This window comes from Homalodisca vitripennis, chromosome 3 (assembly GCF_021130785.1).
Source record: "Homalodisca vitripennis isolate AUS2020 chromosome 3, UT_GWSS_2.1, whole genome shotgun sequence".
In the NCBI taxonomy this organism is placed as follows: domain Eukaryota; kingdom Metazoa; phylum Arthropoda; class Insecta; order Hemiptera; family Cicadellidae; genus Homalodisca; species Homalodisca vitripennis.
In genome coordinates this window covers 142,070,355-142,096,517 of record NC_060209.1, presented here as the reverse complement: position 1 = coordinate 142,096,517, position 26,163 = coordinate 142,070,355, and the positions used below count along the sequence as shown (strand labels likewise).

Sequence of the window (26,163 nt, the reverse complement as noted above, 5' to 3'; positions counted from 1 at the left end):
CCTCCCCTTTCAAGACATGGGAAGTGAAAAACGTACGTGACACTTGTAACTCTTCGGTAATTTTAGGAACTCGTAAAAACTTCTGTCATTTTTTGGCGTATGATTACAATATACCAGTTGACACGATTTTTGTTGGCATGATTGTTTCTTGTGTTGTGATAAACCGGCTTATAAATGATTTGTCTGTCTGTATGACTCACGGTTGAGATAAGCGATTGAACGGCAGGTTTTGTAAATAGCCTGGATGTTTATATGCTATATATACTTGTGTTCGTGTGTAATGTAATTGTCTCACTGTCAGCATGATTACAAGCATTCGTGTGGAGCAATTTTGGCGATTTTTCGCTTAGATTGTCCTTGTGATAGACCGACTGATATAATGTGTTTGTCAGCACGATCGTGACTATACGTGTGTCCCACAATTACGGTGAAGAGCGTAGAACGATTGCCGCGACTTTTTAGCCCCAGTTTTCCTTGTGGATGACCGACGTACTGAGTGCGGTACTAATCTCCCTGTCCGCCTGCCGCTTTATGTCTATCGGTGCGGTATGTCACACAATTACGGTTAAATGCACTGACTAATTGTCATGTTTTAGGCATGACTTTCCCGAGAATAAGCTGATCCGAATGCGTGTTGATATTCACGCTATAGGAATTTGCGTTACATATTTTGACGTTAAAATCAGATGTTTGGGAGAGCTTATACGATACCTCTTTCGGGTGCTAGTTGTAAAAGTCAGCGTCTTTTCGTCTCGTAATCCACATAAAACCGTAATTTGATGGATTTAATTTGTACAGATACGTGTTATTTGTGTAAGGAAAAAGTAGTCGAGGTTGGTATTTGTAACGCTAAGGGAAAGGTACTCTTTAAGACAAATACGTTTTCCTTGTAAAGTAAATGGGAAAACTCGATTTAGGACTTGAAAAAAACAGTTCGTCAAATTTACATTATTAACTTTACGTAATACCAATTCTTATTCCTATCTTTTTCCTAATTTGTGTTGTATGAGGAATGTTTTATAATTAGTGTTGTACAAATATAATAATCTTGGAGTTTAAGTGAAAAGCACACTCTAAAATTCAAAACATTAGTATATGTATATACATACATAAAACACATATAAAACTGTAATTATTGAAGACACAGCTAAATTTGTTTTAGTCATAGGTAGGTGCCATGTACAATAAATTTGTAAAAATTGCATTTCGTTAAAGCTAAAATGGATTTAAAACTTGTTGCATATACAGTAATATAAATGAATAAATACACTTTTTTCTTGGACAGCCTGATATTTCATTATGGAATGGAGCTTGTATTGACCTCACCCACGGTCTGCGACTTTATCACAGGTTGTGCTGACAGGAAGTATTTGGTTACCTTGATCATCCCCCTCTGTACTTGCGGTGTCTGGCTGAGCCGCTGCGGTAGAGGGTTGTGGCTGCGGTCGCAAATCTGCCGCATATCAGGTGGGGTATTTCGCAACGAGGGTTCGCACACATTAGCCCGCGGCTGTCGGTACAAGAACGGGACTGATGTAAACGTAATTGGGTGTACTTGTGAGTTCCCATACACAACTCCAACCCATACTCTGCCCAGAGGTTTGTGGCTGTGGTCACAAATCTGCCGCATATCAGGTGGGGTATTTCGCAACGAGGGTTCGCACACATTAGCCCGCGGCTGTCGGTACAAGAACGGGACTGATGTAAACGTAATTGGGTGTACTTGTGAGTTCCCATACACAACTCCAACCCATACTCTGCCCAGAGGTTTGTGGCTGTGGTCACAAATCTGCCGCATATCAGGTGGGGTATTTCGCAACGAGGGTTCGCACACATTAGCCCGCGGCTGTCGGTACAAGAACGGGACTGATGTAAACGTAATTGGGTGTACTTGTGAGTTCCCATACACAACTCCAACCCATACTCTGCCCAGAGGTTTGTGGCTGTGGTCACAAATCTGCCGCATATCAGGTGGGGTATTTCGCAACGAGGGTTCGCACACATTAGCCCGCGGCTGTCGGTACAAGAACGGGACTGATGTAAACGTAATTGGGTGTACTTGTGAGTTCCCATACACAACTCCAACCCATACTCTGTCCAGAGGTTTGTGGCTGTGGTCACAAATCTGCCGCATATCAGGTGGGGTATTTCGCAACGAGGGTTCGCACACATTAGCCCGCGGCTGTCGGTACAAGAACGGGACTGATGTAAACGTAATTGGGTGTACTTGTGAGTTCCCATACACAACTCCAACCCATACTCTGCCCAGAGGTTTGTGGCTGTGGTCACAAATCTGCCGCATATCAGGTGGGGTATTTCGCAACGAGGGTTCGCACACATTAGCCCGCGGCTGTCGGTACAAGAACGGGACTGATGTAAACGTAATTGGGTGTACTTGTGAGTTCCCATACACAACTCCAACCCATACTCTGTCCCAGAGGTTTGTGGCTGTGGTCACAAATCTGCCGCATATCAGGTGGGGTATTTCGCAACGAGGGTTCGCACACATTAGCCCGCGGCTGTCGGTACAAGAACGGGACTGATGTAAACGTAATTGGGTGTACTTGTGAGTTCCCATACACAACTCCAACCCATACTCTGCCCAGAGGTTTGTGGCTGTGGTCACAAATCTGCCGCATATCAGGTGGGGTATTTCGCAACGAGGGTTCGCACACATTAGCCCGCGGCTGTCGGTACAAGAACGGGACTGATGTAAACGTAATTGGGTGTACTTGTGAGTTCCCATACACAACTCCAACCCATACTCTGCCCAGAGGTTTGTGGCTGTGGTCACAAATCTGCCGCATATCAGGTGGGGTATTTCGCAACGAGGGTTCGCACACATTAGCCCGCGGCTGTCGGTACAAGAACGGGACTGATGTAAACGTAATTGGGTGTACTTGTGAGTTCCCATACACAACTCCAACCCATACTCTGCCCAGAGGTTTGTGGCTGTGGTCACAAATCTGCCGCATATCAGGTGGGGTATTTCGCAACGAGGGTTCGCACACATTAGCCCGCGGCTGTCGGTACAAGAACGGGACTGATGTAAACGTAATTGGGTGTACTTGTGAGTTCCCATACACAACTCCAACCCATACAGTACTCTGCCCAGAGGTTTGTGGCTGTGGTCACTAACCAGCTGCATATCTGGCCGGTTAACTCGCAACCATAGTTCGTACTCACCAGCACGCGGCTGCCGGCATAAGATACATATAGTCCTCCTGTTGCAAAGGTAATTTTTTAAGTGCTTGCGAGTTCCCTGCAACATCTAGAAACGTCAGGTACAAAGGTCACTAGGTAAATAATTACTGTAGGAAGAAAATAAGTATGAAGCTTGTTTACATATGCAAAAAGTTGGTATATAGTTTTCATAAGATCCATCGCAAAAAAGTTATGTTTATAATAAACTCAAGCAACATATGTCAAATTACAACAAAGCTTGAAACAGCTTATTTTATTGAGCACGATTTTGTATGTGATGTTTTGATAAACATGTTAGTAAGAGGAAGGATAGCTTTTGTTGTAAATAATTAAGTACTTTTTTAGCATCACCAGTAACATACAGTAGTGGAAATTTGAAAATAAAATGTACCCCCTAAGAAGAATGTCCTGACATAGTGTTGATACAACTTACAGCAACACCACAGACCTTACTCGCTAACTGCCAGCGTACATGCAGTGTAAGTTCGTAATTAGCTGCCAGACAGTTGCCACCATTACTCTCGCTCTAAAGCTGAACAACGTTGCCCTGCGCATGCGTTACGGCTGCAGCTGCAACTGATTATCGCGCACGCAGAGAACCTGTACTCCGGCTCTAGACGGCTTTCGTATTCGATTTCCTTGGATATGGAAGAGCCAGTTCAGGTGAAATCTTTACTGTGAAATCAAATCAGTGTAGATTTTAATTTCTCTATTGACCTCCATAAAACATAGATTCTTCGAGTGATGTTAATTCGTGGCGACCATGCAGTTTAGTAAGGACATTAAATTATAAATTATATATAAATTGTTCTTGCATATTTAACGACTGTGTACCGTTTGCACAGCTTCATCATTGTTATCAAATCTGTGGTCATCCGAGCTCCCTGTGTTAATAAACGCGGAGACTTTAACGCCTGGAAAGAATAAAGTTGCAGATCTCTTAGTCTGTTCACTCCGATTCCAGTAATGCGGTATCCAATATGATAAATATTGCATTAATACTTTACTCTAGGAAAACGTTTTGCATTGTATTAAGTGTAATTCCAGTTGTATTTGTGGAAATGTTACAACACTCTTGTAAAACCGTCGCTAAATATGTTTACCATCTCAATCGCAACGATGTAAGCTATTATTAGATAGCGATGTCCTCGTGGTGACGGTAGTGGGAACTCGATACCGCCACAAGGTAGCCCGGTAGCCCCGAGTGGCTTGGGCGACCGTGGCAGAGCTGGGGCCTCCAGACTGGAGTGGAGACAGTTCAATCCCAGCACAGACTGGTCCGCAACTCGATACAAACCAAACAGGAGTCGTCGTCTGTCGCCCTCCCCCTCTCTCGCATTGTCTTGCATACGGAATCGGTCTATTGGGAACGTTACATTGTTTATTGAATTGACTACAATTTTGAACTAGATAATAAATATTTTAACGAAATTATTTTTGAGGTTGTAAATAAACCTACAAATATTGTAGTAAAAGTGTCGTGGTAAGTTTCAATGGATTAGTATCTGTGTCAACAAAATTTCCTTAAAGCCCTCTGACTCAGGACACATTTCTACTATATCATCGCTGATATAAAGCGTTGGAGTGATAAAACACATTCCTTCATTTTGACTCAGACGGTTGTGTATAATGTAATACTCACAGCTATGTCGCTGCATATTTCATTTCATCCTCCTCCTCAGAATTCCTTATCCACATTCTTAACCAAAAACAGCGTGAAGTCGTAGTAATGTCCAAAATTACAAGAGGTGTGCTCCCAATAAAATGTGAGGAGGGGGAAAAGTATGGCTCCCAAGGCAGCTCCCTGCGGGACGCCTCAGCGTGGTCCCACCGCCATCTACATTGTCGGCCTGGCCTTGTCCGTCAAATGTGGTAGATTTAATCAGGACCAGCACTCCGGTTTGATCTCACCGAATGAAAAAGCAATGTTAAAGTCGCACGTGTCATAAATATAATTACCGGGACGTCTTCCAACAGCAGAGAGCAGCCTTTTAATTAATTAATTGGCAGTGGCTGTTCCGTGCACCTCGCCTATTAAGGACATGCATCTTTTGAACAGTAATCAGAATTCTTTATGATTTAGATGGGCGATACTGGGATATTACAAGGCAGGTGATGTAGACATGGACCACATTCCAAACCTCCGTCCTTCACATTCCATCTCCTTTTCTGTATTCAATAGAGCTTTAATGATAATATCAAGTACAATGTTTATATAATTTTGTTTTTAAATTCACTAAATAACTACTGTGTATATGTAAATATAGTTTGGTATATGGCGTCATTGATCTTAGTTCACGAATCAATTTGTTTTGTGTACTCCATGTGTTTTTATATGTAGTGGACAAGTGAAGTACTACAAGTCATCATCGTAATTGTAGGAACTTGCCATCCCGATTAAAAAGCTATTTGGAATACGTCAGTTGCCCAGATTTTATTAAGAGTATTAATATGAATGCTGTTCTGAATTCGTTTTACATAAAACAGGTCTTTATCATGAAACTTACATTTTACAAAGACGTTTATTAATTCATTTCTTTTAGATTCATCGTTAAAAAATAGTGTCACATATTCTAGGTTTCTGTCTATCTTTGAAACGCCTAATGGTATTTTATAGGAGTGTTGAATATACGACTAAACAGATATTTAGTAACAATCACTACGGTCGGAACATAATCTCAGAATTCGTCTTGGTAATATTCGTTATTTAATAATGTCAAAGTAGTTAGTTTTATGAAAATAAATTATAGTTTTTATACTTTTGTAGGTTTTCAGTGTAACATGTTCAAATGAATTATGGTTTTGTTTAGTTCTTTAACGCTTTTAAACAATAAAATAAACGTCTTTAGCTTTTCCGCACATTTTAAACTTTTTAGAATTATGTGTTTCATACGGTTTCAGTGTTTATTTTCGTTGTATTGTTGTCAATTGTAGTGTGTGTGAAGGTTTGGTATCCGGTATCCGAGTATAACACAGTGGTTTAAGTGACGAAGCGCTGTTCCATTATGTATACATCGCCCACTAGTCTGCGGGGCTCCACTCTGCTCTCCCGGTCCGTATGTAGGCAGAGTGTCCTGAACTGTGACAGTAAAGGTAAGGCGCCACTTTAAAGCTTCCATCCCTGGCCATATTACTTCTTTGTTTTATAGTATGAGTGATATCCGGGTAGAACACTGTTGTCTGAATGACGAAGCGCTGTTCTATTATGTATACATCGCCCACTAGTCTGCGGGGCTCCACTCTGCTCTCCCGGTCCCTATGTAGGCAGAGTGTCCTGAACTGTGACAGTAAAGGTAAGGCGCCACTTTAAAGCTTCCATCCCTGGCCATATTACTTCTTTGTTTTATAGTATGAGTGATATCCGGGTAGAACACTGTTGTCTGAATGACGAAGCGCTGTTCTATTATGTATACATCGCCCACTAGTCTGCGGGGCTCCACTCTGCTCTCCCGGTCCGTATGTAGGCAGAGTGTCCTGAACTGTGGCAGTAAAGGTAAGGCGCCACTTTAAAGCTTCCATCCCTGGCATATTACTTCTTTGTTTTATAGTATGAGTGATATCCGGATAGAACACTGTTGTCTGAATGACGAAGCGCTGTTCTATTATGTATACATCGCCCACTAGTCTGCGGGGCTCCACTCTGCTCTCCCGGTCCGTATGTAGGCAGAGTGTCCTGAAACTGTGACAGTAAAGGTAAAGCACCACTTTAAACCTTCCATCCCTGGCATATTACTTCTTTGTTTTATAGTATGAGTGATATCCGGATAGAACACTGTTGTCTGAATGACGAAGCGCTGTTCTATTATGTATACATCGCCCACTAGTCTGCGGGGCTCCACTCTGCTCTCCCGGTCCGTATGTAGGCAGAGTGTCCTGAACTGTGACAGTAAAGGTAAGGCGCCACTTTAAACCTTCCATCCCTGGCATATTACTTCTTTGTTTTATAGTATGAGTGATATCCGGGTAGAACACTGTTGTCTGAATGACGAAGCGCTGTTCCATTATGTATACATCGCCCACTAGCCTGTGGCGCTTTACTCTGCTCCGACAGTCTCGGTGTAGGCTGAATGCGTCCTGAGCTATGTCAGTGACGATAAGCCACATAAACACCTCCACTATCACATTCACACCGTTGTCTGAATGACGAAGAACTGTTCCATAATGTATATATCACCCACTAGTAGTTTAAACCTTTATAACTACCAAGTCTTGCAGGGGACGGGTGGTATATATTTTGAGTGAGATACTAAATTTATAACTGGAAAAACCAACGAGTGATACTTGTTGAATGCTAAATATGTCGATTTCCAATTTCAAACATTCTTGGAATACAAAATTACAAAAATGCCTGATATGCTATTTAGATGCACGTGATTTGAGTGCCGCCACTTTGTTGATTTGTCTAATTAATGGGTAGCAAGAAGTAAGATACATGGCAGGACAAATCAAACCGGGCTGGAACGGCTGTGAAGGCACCGGATCTCCTCGGTCAGAGTGATGCGGCGCGTGACAAAAAGTGAATCTAGACGCGTTCCTAGGTGAAACCGAAAGGAGAAGGAGACGAGAGCGAAGGTCGAGACGTTCCTGATATGGTTGTCAAGTGGGGCGGAGGCACGCCGTAAGAAGCGGCCACTTCCGCCGTCCGACATGCGCAGTCCGCCGGTAATTGCGCAGGCGCGCGATGTGCCCGGCATCGCAATCGAGACCGTAATTAGTCCTTTGTCAATACCGTGTACAAATTGCTCCAGTCATATCGCTCCCTCATTACCCGGACATGTCACTATTCCACCGGTCCTTCCCACGGTCCGGCCACCCGCCAATCTTCACCGCGAACAAGCGGGAGTGAAATTAACTGCAGTTCTCCTGTTGTAAATGGTGATTTTCTGAAAATATCCGCTTTCTTACATATTACCTTTTTTATAGAGTTCTAGTTTTGAGATATTTGACTGTTTCGACTCTCGGGTGAGAAAGTTGTGTACTGTACATTACCTTTATCTAGTTGCTGAGTAGAGCGAAGATAGAGAATGCTTCCTTATTGTTTTCCAGCTCATTAAAAACTAGGCACGTTATTATTCGTGGACGTAAGAAAAACGAGTCTGTCTTTTTAGTGTAGTTTCTACACTATAGTCGTGTACAGTCACTAAAGAACGCCTTGCTCTTTGTAGTTTATGTTTGGCCTTTTATAATTTTGTAAATGGATTCACTATGAAAGAGGGGATTAACGAGGGATACTTATTGATAAATGTTTGGAGAAACACTCATGGGTTATTATATTGCAAATTAACAGGTCTATTGTTTGTGATCGCATGACAATTAAATTCATCTTCTTTTTGTCACACTCATTTATTGCACAGAGTTGAAAAAGGCCAAACCCTTAACATGTGAGAACATATTTTTCCTTGCACCGGAGCAAAGCAATATATCCATAGGTTATTTAATGTTAATACTGGTAACCAATAATACCGATCTAAGCATATCAAAGTAACAATATATAAATATGAGTTAGACAAGGAATGTTATAAGTAACATACGTTTTCCTAACCTCTCTCCTCTTATTTTTGGCCAAGAATAAACCAGAATCTGGTTATTTATATTTGTCTGGCTTTATAGGCGTGGGACTAGTTTTTTAGGTGAGAGATATGGGAATTAGATCTGAATGAAACTGTTTTCAGTTAAAATTAGATAGCTATAAAACCTGATTGTGGTTTTGATATGGGCTGATATTATAATTGATTATTGTTGTGCAGTACAGTGATTATACTGTACTGCAGTACAAGGGAGGTCCGGCCCGGCACGGCACACACCGTGAGAGCGATAGCGCCGGCCGGCCGGGCCGGTCAGCCTCATTATCCGCCATATCGTTATCCTTCAATCACATGTGGTTTGACGCGCCTGTGTTCACACGTGACTGTATCTCAACACCTCGACCTTGCCCGGTGCGGCCCGTCAGGACTAGGAGTTGGGCGTACAACAATCCTCGGGGGATTTGTGTTTATATAGTATTGTTATGGAGCCGTAATTCTCAATAATTCTGTCTGACTTTCATTGACTTATTGTTTTGATGATCAAATGTTATAATTTGTTGGAATAATTCTAACTGCGTATCTTGTGTATGTGTGTGTGTGTGAGTGTCATTAATTGAAAGAGCCTGTTTAATTATTTCAACCACTATTTTCAATACGTTTACATTTACAGTCGTGAAAGCATAGACTACGCTTGATAGTAACTACCTTATTTAAACCTTTTCAAGAACCGCTGTTGAGCACAGTGTAAAAAAATAGTCAGATAAGTTTTAGTAAAAATATACTTTTAACTTTACATGTTAGCAAATATTAAGTATGTAGTGCTTGGTCAGTATTCTAATGTTGACACCAAAAACATAGTTACTATCTAAACCTTTACTATAAATTTAAACACTGTTATAAATCTATCTTAGTTGTCTTTCGATAGAAGTAGGCTTCTCAGCCCTGCTTATGTATATTATGTATTCTTAATCAGGACAATAAAGCAAACGTAATTGTGGTGCCAAAAATATTTTGACTGCAAGTAAATTACTATGGACGAAAGTATACACTTTATGACCGAAATAAGCATATTAAACCCTTGTTTCTATATTGTATTTTATAATGTAGCACAAACAAAATACTAAGACTGGAGTACATTAAAATGGCGATAAAAATACATGTTTTAACATTTTTTCTTCATTGCCTTCGGAAATATAATTTCCTCGAACCAGATGTGCTCATACACGTGCAAAGTGTACAAAATTGCGCGTGAAGCCGCGGGAAACTGCTAGTTGTTAATGTAGCTGTTGTACATTACTGAACAAATCGCTTTGTAATCGCACTTACGAATTTGAACATAGGCGGAGGAATTTAATGAATATTATATTTGAAGAGAATTACCTTGAAGGCAGTTTTATTTTCTTAAGACTCGTTACAGTTACACTTCACGCTACATATATATATATATATATATATATATATATATATATATATATGTAAAATTTTATAATATTCGTACGAGAACGTCTGACAGAATGTATTCGGCATTGTCCTCTTTTATTTGAAATTCTAAAGTTACCTAATTCAGTTTGCTCGCTTTAATCCAAAACGTCTCACCTAATCCAATAATTGAGTTTAAAAAAGATGATATCTATTTAATAAACAGAATAAAACGCCGGCTTAATACATTTCATGTGAATTCTCTGTGATATAATCGGGCCGTCTCTTCGGGCAGTGCTTGTCAAAGGACGTGACACGTTAAACAGGATCTAAATGTTTGCATAATGAAAGGAGTTAATGAATTTAACTCGCCGAAATCGGATGAAGAATGCGCGCGTGTGAAAGGGATTTGGCCCGCCTATCGAGTCATCGGGTTGGAATCTGCTGCCGGTTGGGCGTTTGCCAGCGACCAGCCAGCGAGCGGTGGACCGGGCCGCTATCGCACTTACCTCTGCTATGTTAATGCTTCTGTAGTCTGTACTCGGGGATCTACAATGGGATCTGGAGGCGTCCGTCGCTCTGGCTCGATCACGGCACCATTATCAGCCTAATCTGAGATAATTGACGGGAACCATCACATCACATCACGCCCCGCTCCCCGCTCCTTCACTCATCGTCGCCATCAAACCGCTTAAGGACCTCTTTGGTCTAATTTCTCACTCTGTAAAATCACGCCCAACTTCAATTTAATTCTTTCTAAGAAAATTCGCACCATTCAATTAGTTTTTGCCGGATGTTGCACTCCATTCAGTGTCCTGTGTAAAAATTTCACTTGGAGCGCCTAATACTTACGGACTGGAAGATTTTGTGGCGTTCACATTGGAATAATGTTAGGAGATGGTAATTTATTGTTGTTTTTGTTTAACACAAAATGTAAGGGTTAAACAAAATGTTATGGTGGAAAATATTCCATCAACTTTGTCGTCTGGGAATATATTATAATTATTTATTATTATAATTGTTTTCAGAATTTACTCAGTGCCCCGCGCTGTTCAAAAGATCAATGTTATCGAGCATGTGCAGGTGTGAATATGGTAACAATGACTACACTACAGTATTGTAGTTTTTGTAGTGATATTAACAATATACAGATTGTAATCTTCGAACACACTCAACAATTAGGTTTTAAATTACACATCATAATTTATACAGCTCTAATAACATAATTAATATAATATTTGACTATCTGGAGATAAAATAAAGGAAGAATCAACGAAAATTTATGATTGTAATAGTCATTGAAATGAATACCAGTTACATAAATGGAACGGGTGTAAAATTATATAAGTAAGAAAGAACAAGAGTGGCGAATTGGGAGCTGGTACCCTCAGTACCTCCTTCTCCTTTATCCCACTTTTACACGTCAATAAATCTACCGATCCTTTACATTCCCTGTTGCTATTGTGGTAATTTTATTATACTAAAGATCCCATAGCTCATACAAAGAACTACAGTCGGCAGAAGTGTAAAGACAGAATCTTCCTAAGCACTTAGTGGTTCGATAAGATTAAACTCCACGCTAAGTGAGACATACTTGATGAGAGAAACTTGAAGAGTGCACCAACACCCAATTTGCAACATGCTACCCATTCAACAAAATCACTCCACCTTCCAACTGACACACAGACCGTCGCATGTGCCACAGTCTATCCAGTATCGCAGTCATAAAACATCACAACGCGACGCCACCACGATCTCTGTTTCATCTTCGGCCACAGTCCCAAACACACGGTACATGAAATCCAAACCCTCACGTGCATGTGCTTGTTGAGAGTACTGATGTGCTTGTAACTTTCATTCATAACTGGAATGAAAGTTGGCATTTTACGCGTGGTAAACGGACCGCAGGTCCACGGTACAATTTCTTACCTACTTCTTGAGGGTTGATAAGGGACTGTACTCGTACTGCAATACATTTACTGGTGTATATTGCGATAGACATGTGAAAGGACTTAATCAATTTCCTTCCTTTAGGAAACTAGTGTTAAGCCCCGACTGTACCGGCTGCGATCTTGAGGTCCATAAGAACATTGTTAACTTTCAACACTTCTATATACCCTTAGTTTTACTCTTGGAAATATGGGGGATGTCTCAATTTAAATGTTTAACGCATCAAAAACATTCTCAGTTTTTTTTCCAATAATTGTATTGGTTATTCAGAAAAATGTAAAACTTATTTGACTTAATCGTTTGAAAATTTAGAAAATTAAACATTTTAGAAGCAAAATTAAAAAGCAATTGAATGCTTATTATTTGGTATAGTCAGAGATATACTTCTGCTCAAGTTTCTTTAGAGTAATCATATTTACTACTTCATTTTTGATAGCGGAAACTTTGGTTTGAGTAAAATATTGTTAACTTATTTTACCGTTAGCAGTACGCATGAGTGAAATCAACACTAGAAGGTTGTACTGACCTAATTCTTGGACAGGTGGTGAAGTGTGTTGATTCTAAGAATAACAAATGTGTTGATTTTTATTGGCAAGAGAAAATGTTGTACTGGATATAAATGTCGTATCTTTGACACCCTATTCGTTTGGCTTGTCGTACTAACTGAAGAGCCAGGTTCTGTCTCTGCGCAACTTTTTAGTAGGCTACGGCTGTTAGGAGATACTGGCTAATCTCCCATTCCGTGTTGTTTTTTATATTCTACAATGTTACGCAAATCAATGTAATGTACAGGGCCCACATAGGAATGTAATTTCCAGATGGTAGATGTATGGAAAATGAAATGTGATCTGCTATTGTTCATCAGCATCCAACACCGTCTGACTGAAAGTAGGCTGCTGTTGAACGTCGCAAAATATGTACTTTTATACCAAAATGACGTGGTTTCGAGAGCTGTAGTCGATAATAATGATCGAAAGCGGTCGTGGTTGAAAAAAAGAAAGAAAAGGATTCAGCAAGTATTCTCAGCAGGACATATCTCTTGTGTGACACGGCGCGGCGCGGCGCGGGTGCGTTCGTCTTACATGGACAGATAAAGCTGGCGGCCGCCGCTGGAAGCGTGACCCCACATAAATCTCAGTTTCGGAGCAGTAATTCCCCTTATCGAGTATGATTGGCCGGGTGACGAATGGGCCTGCAGCATGTCTCGTTATAAGTCCTGTACTTGTTTGTTTTTCACTCGATTTGTGTCCAGGGAAATTGCCGAGCGGCCCGGCGTGGAGAGGGCCAGGCGCGTGGGTTTGTGGACCGGTTTCGGCCCCCTCCCCCTCCCCCGTACCACGTCACACTATGAATCAACCTCGACAATTGCTTTAAATCTCAATTAAACCGGAGACCGGCTTCCATCCACTATCCGAGGCATTTTGTTTATTTTATTTTGTTTAGATTTGCTGAATTATGTTTGGTCGTCTAATCTGGTTGGTTATTTTTGTGCTTTCGCCTTAAGATTGTGATGTTCGTCGTAGTGTGTTTGAGTATGCAACAAAATACTCAAAACAGGCTAGGCGCTTAGCCAACGTTTCTTTGTAAGGTATTGGGTTGATTCAATGGAAAGAATAAGTTGAATAACTCGCTTTTATAACCGTTTGCAAGGCTTGAAGAAAGCACTAAGTCTTCTCGTAATTTGTATACCAATGTCATACCACAGGTTGTAAATCCCTTTTTTAACAGTTAAAGATATAAGACTATGTAAACTACTTTCTGCTGTTGTAGTGTTAACTGTATTAAGTGTAAAGTTTGTTAAACATGCTAGTAGAAACTGTCAATATAATTCGTGTATATACTCATTATAATCGCCATTAAAACATGTTACTACAAACTGCCAGTGTATCTTGTGTTAAAACGCTATTATACGCTATTAAAACATGCTAGTAGAAACTGTCAATATAATTCGTGTATATACTCATTATAATCGCTATTAAAATATGTTAGTACAAACTGCCAGTGTATCTTGTTTTAAAACAACCTATTATACGCTATTAAAACATGAGAGCAGAAACTGTCAATATAATTCGTTTATAATCTCATTATAATCGCTATTATAACATGCTAGTACAAACTGTCAATGTATCTTGTGTTAAAACAACCCATTATACGCTATTAGAACATGCAAGTAGAACTTGTCAATGCAGTTTATGTTGAAACGCAATAAAATTAATGTCATAAGAATTTAAATTACCCACTAATTGTTTTAGGTGAAATCTGAGAATTCTCAAACGCTATAGTTATTTAGTTACCTATTCTGAAATGTAAGTATCTGCACTGTATTTTACATTTAGACGTTATCGATGAGTATTGTCTGGCAAGTGTGCGAAAGATAAGATCATTGCATGTGCGTGTGTTAAGCCGTAGTGTAAATCAAGGCAAGGTGAACGGCGCGGCCGCCAAGCTGCAGTCTCAGCCGCGAGCTGCATTGCTATGCAAATAGGATGCAGGCATTTTTAACTGATTGTCCATTCGTGTAATTGATGCAATCTGCCGGTCATGACCTCTCATGACTGGCCGTCCCCTTGGAGAGTCCTGTAGGATAATTTGTCCCAAGTTTACACCAGCCGCCGATAAATAGTGGGATAGCAACTCAACTCTTAATGGATACGTCAACTCAACATTAGTTATTTCGATTCTTGTGGGCTTAGCCCTTCTGCAGAGTCCTGTAGGATAATTTGTCCCGAATCAACATCAACCTCTGGTAAATTTTGGGATAGCAGATTGTACATTAACTCAACATTAGTTATTTAGATTCTTGTGGTCTTGGTACTTTTGAAGAGTGTACACCAATCTCTGGTAAATTGTACATCTCTTCAGTATTAATTGCTTGATTCTTGTGTAATCAGTCTCATAGATCATCTATATGTGATCATTTTTGTCTGTTGTAAGACTTGGAACAATAACCATTGTTCGAGAATTCACAAAATAATTGTAATTTTAAGTATCGCGCTTTCGTTTATGGGGTCCTGTTACTGGCTTATTAAATATTGATTATACCGTAACCTGTGTCATCGCATGTTTTTTTCAGGCTTTCGAAGTTATCTAAAAAGCTTCCCCGAAGTCATAAAAACCGCTCTTGCCGCAAATCCTCTTTGTTGGTGTCTCACGGTTAGATTGGGTAACACGCTTGTATATTGAAGATGCATTTGAGTGAAGGGCCCCACGACGTCAGTGGTAGTGTGAATATACTGGTTGAAAAATATTGACGTCATGAAACCAAAATAGTTACACCTACTTGACTTGTAACGGTTTGGAAATAAAGGATTGCTACGCCAAACGTATGATTTGACCGTTTCACTTTTACCTAAGCGTCTTTTACCAAGGGACTTTTTCACCTAACAGAGTGAAATCCATGCAATGGTTTATGCTTAAAAACGAAAAATAAACGGTCAGTGTCCGCGGTAAAGTAAGGCTGAGGACGGCGCGGCATGGCGGCAAGCACCGCTGCCTCCCGGGCGATAAACTGTAATAGCAGTAATTTGTTCATCACGTTTTTCACTCAAAATCTCCATTAAACCGTCACACGTACGGGGAACGTACCACGGGACCGGCTCGTAAAAGTCGCACCAGTTTAAAAACTAGAGGACTCGCCAGACCCGAACGTTGCGTTTTATGAGTTATTGGCGGAGGAACAAGAGCAGACCGACGTTATATACCTTAAAAAGCACATCTGACGGTTTTATATGTGGCATCGTTACTCGTTATTTATTATTTACCGCTACCAGCTAAAGAATTTTCTCCCGAGGGGGCTATCGTCTCTAAACAAAACGAGGCGTCGATTTTATTTTAAATTTTAAACACAAAAATGTCTTATGATGAAATTTTTAACATTGTAAATCAGCCTTTCGAATTTCTGTTCGCTAATTTTGCAGATGGTGTAAGCGTTGACTCACAGAAGATTACAAAATGTTAGGTAATATCAAGTTTTAGATCTTTTTTTATGATCACAGTTTTTATTACACATATAACTTATATTGTCTTCCGTCGCTGACCCGTATTGTGAGCCAGCTTATTCTGAAATAATTTTCTTTCTTATATGGCCAAGACGTGTAATTTGCCTCAGTTATCGACTGCTTTTTACCGACCTCGTGTACGACACAAGCTACCAATAAATGCTGTTGGCCTTATCCTTTCGTTTATATTATATGTAGTACAGGTTAACATCATAGGCATATGCTGTCTTGTGATGTGGGTCAGCCAATCTCAATTGTTGGCCTTATCCTTTCATTTATATTACATGTGACACAGGTTAACATCGTAGGCATATGCTTGCTGTCTTGTGATGTGGGTCAGCCAATCTCAATTGTTGGCCTTATCCTTTCATTTATATTACATGTGACACAGGTTAACATCGTAGGCATATGCTTGCTGTCTTGTGATGTGGGTCAGCCAATCTCAATTGTTGGCCTTATCCTTTCATTTATATTACATGTGACACAGGTTAACATCGTAGGCATATGCTTGCTGTCTTGTGATGTGGGTCAGCCAATCTCAATTGTTGGCCTTATCCTTTCATTTATATTACATGTGACACAGGTTAACATCGTAGGCATATGCTTGCTGTCTTGTGATGTGGGTCAGCCAATCTCAATTGTTGGCCTTATCCTTTCATTTATATTACATGTGACACAGGTTAACATCGTAGGCATATGCTTGCTGTCTTGTGATGTGGGTCAGCCAATCTCAATTGCTGGCCTTATCCTTTCATTTATATTACATGTGACACAGGTTAACATCGTAGGCATATGCTTGCTGTCTTGTGATGTGGGTCAGCCAATCTCAATTGTTGGCCTTATCCTTTCATTTATATTACATGTGACACAGGTTAACATCGTAGGCATATGCTTGCTGTCTTGTGATGTGGGTCAGCCAATCTCAATTGCTGGCCTTATCCTTTCGTTTATATCACATGTGACACAAATGAACATAAATTGATGTATTGCATTACTAGAGAACTCATCAAAATTGTGGACCTCTTCTTTTTGATGGCTTCAAAACATTGTGTTGATGCATTTGTGTATGTGTGTACAGTATACACTAATCCACACGTTGCCGGTCGCCGGTCGGCGATGGGCCGCGGCAGGAGTCGGGAGGCCACTGCTCTGTATTACAGTCTGGATACTCGGGATATTCGGTCTCAAGGCCGCCAGGTTCGCTAATGAATTAATGGGCTGCCCAACGCCCTCGGATTTATAATTATTTGAGATAAGGGTGACAGGTGCAATTGGTTTAGTTATTGGGCTGGCGTCCACTCCACGCCTCTCGCTCCACACCTCCTGTCCAGTCTCTGGCTCTTGTTGGTGGATACTAACAATTTTGCAACATTATATCCACACATATTAAGTTTCTTGTCCTATTAGTCCACGGTAGGGTTAGGCAAACTTATCTACCTTCGGTCGAATTCGGAGTTTGTAACGCATAGGAAAGATTCGGTTTCTATGTATGCATTGATTAGATTACCGACACCAGGTGTTTCAATATTTTTGCATCTTCCAGCAGCTGTTCATTAAAAAGATATATACAAAATATTTTCTTATTATCGTAAAAAATACATGTTTTGATTTGCTGCGTTTATCATATTAACATAGTTTGATTAATATTTTCAGCGAAGGTTAATTCCAATTCAGCATTTCTGTTATCAAAATTGTACGCCTGCTTTACATTATGAATGGAAATAGGGGTGATTTGCGAGTAAACTATAACACATGTAGTAATAAAAATAGAATGTTAAATAAGTCTAAATTGAATACATTAAAATATAACCTCAGATTTCTTTATCTTGGACCATGCTTTTTCAATAAACTACTTCTAGAAGTTGATGAATGTTGCGATCCGATAACCTTCTGCAAGTATGCCTTTTAAAAACAAATAGCATTTAATACTCAGTACCTAATTACGAGTTTGGCCTGTATTTATAATTTCCTCACATTACCATAATAATACAAATATTACCAGGTACTGTTCAATAAGCTTTATTGTGCAGTTACTTTCTGGTATGTTATTAAACCTATTTATTGTAAGTATGAGAATTTATCATTAATTTTAGTATACACCATAACAAGTCTTATCTAGGTAATTATCAACTCCGCAATCGGCCGTTATTAGTTTGTTTACCATGTTTGGCATAGAAGTGGACTCAATTGTACTCTGTTTATAAACATTAGAAATGCATACCACTATGACTGGAAGCTGTGGTTAGGAATCATTCCTAATTTTGTAAAATGCATGTATCGATGTCAACATATGTGGAATAAATAATTATTTCACTTTCAACTCCAATTGCATTTTTAATTGAATACATTAAAGTGTTTAATGAAAAACGAAAACTGTAAGGCACCTGTTAATTTGTATTGTGTTCGGATGTGTGTATTGTGTATTCGTATTGTGTTAGTCGTATACCAATTATTATGTTTTAACCACTAAATTAACATATTGTCTTTGTTACAGTTATGTGCAGAAATAAAAGTCCAATATATGTGAGTATAAAATATAATTTAATTATTAATAAAGTAGAGTATCTTTCTTGTTAGGTCAAAATTATTATTAGTTTATCCGCAAATTCCTGTACAGTAGACAGTATTGATTTGAACAGGTAGCTAGTATGTGTGTAGATAATTTTTATTATATAAGTAGTTTACATTAACATTGCATTTGTTGTACTATATTGTACTATGTGCATTCTTTCTGGTAATTTACTTCTTTTTAATATGAGAAGTACAAAACGGAACCGCAAATAAATCGTTTATGACTTTTTTAGATTTTCATTTTAGTAATGCGAGATTCATCTGACGGCATTTCTTTGTTGTGCGTTTACAGCTTTACACGTTAACGGTTAAACTATAAGCGTTCTCAGATGTTTGAAATTGTCACTTTTGAATATTTGTAATATACTAGAATTTTGTTAGGATTTTCTTCAATTTAAACTTTTTTACCTTTGCAATTTTAACAACTTACCTATAGAAACAAAACGATAATAATAGACATACGGTGTTTGTAAGTTGAAATTGGAATTTAAATTGTATTTGAAGAAGATTAGATGACATAAATAACTTTACAAATTAAGTTTCGATCTGAAAATGTGAAAACCACAGTGGTGGAAAATTTCTATGTAGAATCGCGATGTAACGAGGTTTATTTTATAATATGCGTTGTAAGCTTCGATTTAAATATAAATAAACTTTTATGAGTCTTTTATGTTATACGAGTATTATTTGTTGTATGTACCGTATATTTTCCATTTTTGGTGAATTGTAGAATGATACTTAATTATGCGTTTATTTAACCTTTTCTTTAAGCTTTAATCTCTTGTTTGTGTAAACTTATATGAAACTATGTAAACATGTACTCTATGTACTTAATGATGGGGTGTTGCAGTAGTTGGCGGGGTTATTTAGTAGGCAGAACATGTAGACATGACAGTGATTGCGCAAGGTCTGGTCTGAGCATGCGCGGTGTTGGTGCTCACAATTAACCGAGTGCGCTGCGCAGGCGCTCAACACACTCGCACACGACCCCGTGTTCCACGAACCAGCTCCGACCATTGTTACTTTTTGCTGCCCCACCGCTCAGCTATTTTTATGGCCCCCGCTCCTCTTTAATATTAATGCCCTGGCATCAGACGGTTTGTTACTCCGTGCCATTAAAATTGTTTGATTCAGAGTCGCCCGCTCGGTGCTCTGTATTGTCTGTAATTGATATTTAATGGCGACCGTGTGCGTAGATGCTTGTTGGTGCCAGAGACCGAATGTGAAATGTCACCATTCAGAGCATGATATGGCGTATATATCTAAATAACATTTATTTAGTTATGCATACTATCTCCATTATTTTGTTTAAAATGTAACTATGGACCACAGTATGTAACTCGTATAGGATGCGTGTGCCATTGCGCACACTCATGTCGGGATAAGGCATTGTTTCCCGAGTCGTGCGATTATCTAGATTGGGAAATTTCATAAATATGCATCTGCTCAGCTATATGGTGTATTGTACATATGTAAATCGGTACGCCATGTTAATCTGCTATTGTAGTTTGCAGTTCTGGTGTAATGACGCAATCGTGCAGGTCTTGGGTTGAACTTCATAAAAGGTCAATTGGAAATCAGTTTAGGTAATGATTAGGGAGGTGTTATGGAGTTTGCAATTCTTCAAAATACCGTATTTATATGATAATCGTAATATCGTAATGGCTGATTCTGCAATCAAGAATACACGAGCTGAAAAAGCTTGATATGTTTCATGCATTATTTACTTTATGTACGTAGAAAGTGTTTTGTCAACTTGTGTCTAACTGGGATTGTGTGCAGATCCAACACTTTCCATAATAGATTTGGATTTACAAGACATACAATTTTGTAATCCTTTCAATTTAAGAGTTGTAGAGTTATACAATGCTGTGGTCTTTTTTAAGGTTTGATATTGTTTGGTATTGTTGAAAAATATAAAGCAAAAATTGTAGAAGGCGACTAAAAACCAAATACATGATTTTCAAAGTAATTTCGTGTAAAAGTTAACTTGAAAATCCTGAAAAGCTGTTGCAGAAAACCTACAATTTACCGGCTTGTTTCTCTTCAACGTTTGATTTGAATTTAGGATGTGATCGTGTAGATGCCAAAGAGAAGTCCTGTGTTGAATAATACATGACTACCCTAGATAGCGTCCAGAGGCGCGTGCTAGTGTTCAGACGTCCTGTGGCCTGCTGCTTGTCGATGACTTCATTCTTGTATACGGATGTTACGTCATTGTGTTATCGTGACTCAGACGTTGTGGGTGCTGTATACGTGCCTGTAGCTATGTTTGGGTAGCGTCAATACGTCGCCGCGCCACACCGTCCGACAGTTCCTTTGGGAGTCGGTGAAAATGCCATTTTGTTCGGAAATATCCATTTCAAATATTTAGTCTTCTTTCATTATGTTTGCCTCGTCAAATTCTAGTATGAAAACCTTGCGTTTAACACTCCTGTTTTGAGGTTAATATGTAACATTGTAACAACCAGGGAGACAAGGCTGGTATTTATCGTTGTTGGAGTACGAGTGCGTATTAGATTATATTGTAAATAATGTGGATTTGCTGGTGACTGGGCTACACTAATTGTGGGTGTAGCATAACCTTACATGTGTTGTGTAGCGATGGGACAACTGAGGTGGAAGGTGCACGGCTACAGCTGGCCGGCCGGCGCGGAATGCGAGTCGCGCATGCGCTCTTCCTCGCTGACCTTGTCTACCTGCTCACTCGCTCTGCTCACTCTCCTTTATTCTAATATTTAGCTTCCCGGTCACCGACCCCAGCCCACATACACTCCCCCGCACAGCTCAGCGCTGCGCAGTCTTTCAGTACAACAATGAAAGTAACATCTGCATTTTCATAAACACGTGCTCGATGATTCGGTCTCCCGGCCGGATGTTGGACAAATAAACCGACTCACTTTGGACGTCACCTTGAACTTCCACGCGGACACCACGAGTGTTGGGCGGCTGTACTGCCTTGTTGTGTCGCTCTGGTGTACTCCATGTGTTCATAGTCGCTTTGGCCGTCACCTTGAACTTCCACGCGGACACCACGAGTGTTGGGCGGCTGTACTGCCTTGTTGTGTCGCTCTGGTGTACTCCATGTCTCCATGTGTTCATAGTAACTTTGGCCGTCACCTTGAACTTCCACGCGGACACCACGAGTGTTGGGCGGCTGTACTGCCTTGTTGTGTCGCTCTGGTGTACTCCATGTCTCCATGTGTTTCATAGTCGCTTTGGCCGTCACCTTGAACTTCCACGCGGACACCACGAGTGTTGGGCGGCTGTATTGCCTTGTTGTGTCGCTCTGGTGTACTCCATGTCTCCATGTGTTCATAGTCGCTTTGGCCGTCACCTTGAACTTCCACGCGGACACCACGAGTGTTGGGCGGCTGTACTGCCTTGTTGTGTCGCTCTGGTGTACTCCATGTCTCCATGTGTTCATAGTCACTTTGGCCGTCACCTTGAACTTCCACGCGGACACCACGAGTGTTGGGCGGCTGTACTGCCTTGTGTGGCTCTAGTGTACAAAATGTGTTCATACTAGCCAATAGTATTTGTATATGATTGATTATTGAACTGATTATTGCAGCGATTTAAAACCAGTGTTGTACTTGATTCTTTCGACTAACAAAATCAAGCTATCACTTTTGATAGTTTCACAAACCACCAAGCGTCATTAATACAACTATAGCACGCCTACTCCAGCATCATAATGGCTTATGAATTTATGTCAATAAGAGAGGGTACAAAGGTGTTTTGGCTAACTGGGATGGTGACGGTATTATATTATATTATACGTATCTAACGTTTATTGCAGACACATTTTCTATTTCTATTCTCAAACCTAAAAGAGAACCTTGGATTCTAAATTTCCATCTAGATGTAATGTAATTATTGAAAATATAATTAATGAAGTAATAATAACTTTATTTCCTTCATAACATTTACATCAACAATCTTCAAAGTTTTAGTAAACTTCACTTTATAGATATACCAGGCTAAATGTTTGTGAATTATAGGAATTTTAATAGATTTTACTATAATTAACGGAGTTTGTTGATCAATCTTTAAAGATTTATCAAATAATAATTAATAATAAATTACGTTATTTACAACGGTATATGAAAAGTAAGAAAATATATGAATTAGAATTTGTAGTAAAGATTTGGGATATTTTTTAGTATAGTAAATTACGTTCTCTGGTACGTTGTTTAAACGGTATCACAGCTGATGTTGATTTTGAGTTTGTTATATTATTTGTAGTTTTCATTTCGATGCCATTAGTTAGTTACTGGATAAATATTGATTAAATCTGTATTATGTGTTTACGTACCAAGTTACGTAATGCCTCTGTTATAACATCTCCACACTACTATATACGTTTTGCAACTCAAAATAACCCAGTTTTGTCTTTTTTCTCTTTTAAACGATGTTTAAGGTTATGTTAATAAAATAAATGAATGAAGCTTGTGTAAATCTATGTTTATAGTTCAACTGCTAAAATAGATTAACCTCATCATAAATCACGCTATAAACACTGTATATCCTTCTCAGACAAATGCACTTTCTAGCCAACAAAATTCACAAGCTTAATGAGTGTTTCTAACTCCACACTAGTTGTTCCAAAGGAAAAATGTTAACTTTTGCGCCACTTCATAATGTTAATTCAGAGTATAGTATTGAAATGTGTGTCTGAAAATTATACAACTAAGGACACTACAATTATAAATAATCATTACACACCAAATTTAACTTCCTTCTTAAAATGTATAAATGACTTGTTTTTTTTTATTTCGTTCAACAATTTTACTTCACTACATATCTTTGCCACACTCCTAACAGACTAATAAACTAAATTGCTGGGAGTCAATGCAATAATTAAAAGATTTAATTTTTTACCGGTTAACTTATGCATATTAAATATCTTAATAAACATGTTCGTCACATGAATGACGGGATAGTGCAATTGAAATATATAAACTTGATGTACGAGCATTTATTTATAAGTGCTTAGATGAGTGCCGTCAGCAATACTTTTATTGAATTATCCAGTGAATTTTAATAAACCAGTCGGTAAATCTTCTGGTTTGTTTTATCGCCGTTTATCTGATCATTTGCTGGGCTTGGAACTTGATTACCCCTAACATTAATAAAAACTGTATAGTAGCAAATACGCTAAACCTACGTTAAAGGGGTAGTTCGAAAATGTAAAACTTTTATTTATTGGCCAATTAATTCACACCATACCTAGTGAGTCTTGGAATAACTTGCTGAAATAAAGTGAAAATTGTCTTTCTTCTATAAAGGGGGATGGGAGAACAAGAGCTTGCAAGAGCTTACACGAACAAAAAATCCTCAAATTCTAATGATAGAGGGATATGATTTGTTAAAATTTGTCCATAAAAGTAAAATCGATAATCTATGACATTGGAGTTTGTAGAATTTATCGTAATAACAATGTCATTAAATATTATGAAATACAATTATATTATTTGTAAATTCTTATGAAGAAAAACTTTATTGAGCTAGTACAAATAATGTGTAATTACGAAGGCCATACTCAATCATTCGATTGAGTATGTAGTATACATTGTATTATGTATTTTAACTGTATCTAAGGAAAGATTCTTTATCATATTGATCAAAGGTTGCTTGACAACCAAAGTGCCATTTCCTACATAGACTCACAGATTGTTATTATTTATCACATACTAAATACGAGAAGCCATGGAAACTGAAAACGAAGAAATCTCTCAAATGAAAGTTATTACATCATATAATATTCTGTAAAGAGATACAGTTTATTTGTAATTAAAAAAATTAGTAATTAAGATTCAATTTTGTGCATACAATATTTTACGAATTTGTCGAAAGCAGAGTACGAGTAATCGCAAATAAAACTAAAAGAAGTTATCTCTGAAAATAACTACACGGCTATTACATTAAATGTTCTATTAAACTTGACTTTGCAAGAGAAGTTTGAACACTAATACTGTATTCTATATTCATACAATTAATAGTGACGTGCACATATATGTGACCTGCATATAAATGTGATCTATGTGGTCGTACTGCGATGGTAAGATACTTGCACATAAATGTGTTCTCCGTGATCTTTTTTGTTCTCTTACGACAAGAAGCTTATAAATTGCACCTAATCCTATAAGAACCTATGCGCTGCTTCCGGAGTGATAGGATATTCTAGATGGGTAAGGTTGGGGGGTAGGGGCCGCCTCCTTTTGAGATCCATGAGGAAGAATTTAGTGCATTAATCTCAAGCGATGTCCCCTCGAAAGAAGGGAAGGCCAGTTCTGAACCAACCTGTCCCTCCAGTCAAAGCAGGCAGCGGGCGGCACGCCCTTATGTTGAGGCTAGCAAGAACGTTTAACACGTAGGGAACGAACCCCACCAACTCCAACAGGCACCTCCCGCAATAGACTAGACCTATCGAATTACCCTTGCACCCTAGAATCTCAACATTTGCGGTTAGTGATGTGCCGCGTCTGGACATCCATAAGGTTTAAGTGATACATCGGTTTTTGGTGTGCCCAGTGGTAAGTTCAACTGGAAGGTATAAACCAGCCAGAAGTGGCCGCTGCTGGGTGCCGTTCATTTGTTTAAATGAGTCCTTTTGTGCAGATTTACTCACTTGCCTTGTTGTTTGATTAATTTCATTAAACTACTCTGGCCAATGTAGTGTAGCGGATACGGTGGTTATCGCAAGATAACAGAGTCAAGCAACGTCCAGCGTGGCTGCTGCTTGGATGGGTGACCGCTGAGTGATCCTGTCCTTGCAAGCAGCCCGCTTTTCTGACCATTGGTGGTGGTTCGGAAGTCACATAATCACATATAAATGTGATATCTGTGAACGTAGTGCTATGGCAAGATATCTGCACATATATGTGTTCTCTGCGGTCGTAGTGCGATGGAAAGTACCTGGACATAAATGTGATCTCTGTGATCGTAGTGCGATGGCAAGTACCTGGACATAAATGTGATCTCTTTGATCGTAGTGCGATGGCAACTACCTGGACTTAAATGTAGTCTATGTGATCGTAGTGTGATGGCAAGTACCTGGACATACAGGTAAATGTGATCTCTGTGATCTTAGTGCAATGGCAAGATATCTGCACATATACCTGTATGTGTCCGCTGTGGTCGTAGTGCGATGTCAAGATACCCGCACCAACGTACATGGTCTCTCTGGTTGCAATGGCAAGTCGCTGCACCGTCGTAAGTAATCTCTCCGGTTGTAAAGTGGTGTATTGAACTCGGACATCGCCGGTTATGTATAACGTAGTTGGTGCGCTCCGCACCTGCCACCGCCACTATCAATCAGAGCTCAGAACCCACTTATGATTGGCAGCGGCGCGGCGCGGCTCTGTCTCCTCCAATCACAAACGGGTTGTCCGACATCAAGCCCGAGCCGAGCCGGCCAATTATTCCAGCCACTGATCATTAACTGAGATATCTTTCGTATGATGTTTGCAGAATATTAATCTGTCGATTGG

At 39.4% G+C, this 26,163-nt stretch overlaps 1 protein-coding gene across 3 annotated transcripts in view; it reads left to right on the top strand.

Moving 5' to 3' along the window:
- LOC124357601 (interference hedgehog-like) overlaps nt 1-26,163 on the top strand; it is a 145,395-nt gene that overhangs the window by 64,615 nt on the left and 54,617 nt on the right. For all 3 annotated transcript variants that reach the window (XM_046809523.1, XM_046809524.1, XM_046809525.1), the window contains one exon: nt 18,591-18,619. The gene's annotated coding sequence lies outside the window, so the exon portion shown is untranslated. The remainder of the gene's footprint in view (nt 1-18,590; nt 18,620-26,163) is intronic.